Raw genomic sequence first — 2,422 nt, forward strand, 5'->3', positions numbered from 1 at the left:
TGCAATGGCAGGCTGCCTCTGCAATGGCGAACGCCCCTCCCCCACAGAGCTGGCCCCTCCCGGGTTCAGCTGTGCTTGCTGTGAAACTCTCAATCCAAAGAGTTTCCAGTTGCTGTTCTTCTGTAGGGTTGGGACCAGTCGAGCCTGATCACCTGGCTCCCTGCCTCAGAGCCTTTTGTTCTCTAGTTGAAGGGTCGACTCTCTCCCAGGAGTTCCAGTTGCCTGTTGAAAAGGTGCAGGGGTCTATGTGATTTCCCCTACGGCGACTCAGTGCGCCGGCTGAAACAGCGGCACTGAGATTCATGGGGCCTTTTTGTTTGTTTGTTTGTTTGTTTGTTTGTTTTTGCCCGGGAATCTCCTGGCCTGACTCCTTGCCTCAGAATCCCCTTTAGTCAGATGAATGGGCGACTGCTCATTCCCAGGGCTCCAATCGCCAGCCAAATGGGCACCCAGACCAGTGTATTTTGTACAGAGAACTGCCATGCCGGGGCACTGCAAAGCAGCCACGGGGGCGAAAACAGCTGCGGGGACCGAACGACCACGTAGGCCACAACAGCTGCGCTGGCCAAAACAGTCACGCTGGTGACCCATGGGGCTCCTCCGCCTGGGAATCTCCTGGTCTGTGGCCAATGAAAATCCATATGGAAATGCGGCGTCCACTCACCCTCCGCGCTTTCACTGGGAGCTGCAATCCCGAGCTGTTCCTAAATGGCTATATTCTCCTTTTATTTATTTTTTTAAAGATGGGGTTTCACCATGTTGATCAGGCTGGTCTTGAACTCCCGACCTCAGATGATCCGTTCGCCTTGGCCTCCAAAGTGCTTGGATTACAAGCGTGAGCCACCATGCCCGGCCATAGGCCTGATTTTTAAAGTAACCTGGAGCATAGAAAATGCTTCTGCACTTATTAATTTTTTTTTGAGACAGGGTCTCACTGTCACCCAAGTTGGAGTGTCCTGGCATGGTCATAACTCACTAAAGCCTCAACCTCTTGGGCTCAAGTGATCTTCCTGCCTTCAGCCTTCCACCAGTTGGGACTACATGCATGTGCCACCATGCCCAGCTAATTTTTTAGTTCTTGTAGAGACAGGCATTTCACTGTGTTGCCCAGACTGATTTTGAACTCTTGGCCTTGAGAGATCCTCCCACCTTGGCTTTCCCAAATGCTGGGGTTACAGTCACCACACCTGGCTTCACATATTAGGGAGTAAAAAACACCAAAGATCTTTTGAAGGAGCTGAACAAACCAGTAATTTTTACAGAAAAAAGTAGTGGGAGTGTCTAGCACAACCAAAACTAGGCATCAAAGTCAGCAGTTAAACATTGCAGGCTGCGCACAGTGGCTCACACTTGTAATCTCCGCACTTTGAAAGGCCCGGGTAAAAGGACTGCTTGAGCCCTGGGAAGCAGAGGTTGCAGTGAGCCACGATTACGTCGCTGTATTCCAGCCTGGAAGACACAGTGAAACCCTGTCTCAAAAACAAACAAACAAACAAACAAATAAATAAACACAGAACCAGTGCTCACTTCCGCAGTATATATACTAAAATTGGATGACATGGAGAAGAAGAGCATGCTCCCTGACAAAGTATGACACACAAATTCGTAAAGCATTCCATATTTTAAATAATATTTCAGAATCAAAAAAATAAATGAATCAAAAGAAAGGGAAGACCCTAGTAATTCCTTTGATATTAGAAAAAATTGGCCAGGCACAGTGGCTCATGCCTGTAATCTCAGCACTTTGGGAGGCTGAGGTGGGTGGATCACTTGAGGTCAGGTGTTCGAGACCATCTGCCAACATGGTGAAGCCCTGTCTCTACTAAAAATACAATTAGCCAGCTACTTGGGAGGGTGAGGCAGGGAGAATGGCTTGAACCAGGGAGGCAGAGGTTGTGGTGAGCTGAGATCGGGCCACTGCGCTCCAGCCTGGGCAACAGAGCAAGAGTCATTTTCAAAATAAATAAATAAATAAATAATTAGCCAAGCGTGGTGGTACATGCCTGTAATCCCAGCTACTTGGGAGGCTGAGGCAGGAGAATCACTTGAACGCAGAGGTAGAGGTTACAGTGAGCTGAGATCATGCCAATGCACTCCAGCCTGTGTGACAGAGTGAGACTCTATCTAAAACAAAAAAAAAATAATAAATAAATAAATAATTTTCATTTGCAATTCTGAGTTTGGCAAAATGAGTGAACTGTGGCCCAGTGACTGGCACACACATTTTAGAGTTCACAGTGTGCTCTCTCGGAAACTGTTTTAGCCAAAATTGTGTCATCATCTCTGGCCACTCACTTTATTCAAAAGACTTGACTCAAAATGACTATTTATGGAAATCAGCTTCAACTCTAGCCTCAAAAGACAAAAACACTGTAGTTCTAAAGATATTCGGGAAGTAGGTGGGGAAGGAAAAAAATTAATA

General features: G+C 47.1%; 1 non-coding gene across 1 annotated transcript; it reads left to right on the plus strand.

Moving 5' to 3' along the window:
- The first annotated feature begins 1,519 nt into the window (after nucleotides 1–1,519).
- On the plus strand, nucleotides 1,520–1,625 carry LOC119473638. The gene has a single exon (XR_005202843.1). It is a non-coding gene; the product is annotated as a U6 spliceosomal RNA (small nuclear RNA).
- Nucleotides 1,626–2,422: the final 797 nt, after the last annotated feature.

The sequence above is a fragment of the Cebus imitator genome, unplaced genomic scaffold, assembly GCF_001604975.1.
Source record: "Cebus imitator isolate Cc_AM_T3 unplaced genomic scaffold, Cebus_imitator-1.0 Scaffold171, whole genome shotgun sequence".
Taxonomy (NCBI): domain Eukaryota; kingdom Metazoa; phylum Chordata; class Mammalia; order Primates; family Cebidae; genus Cebus; species Cebus imitator.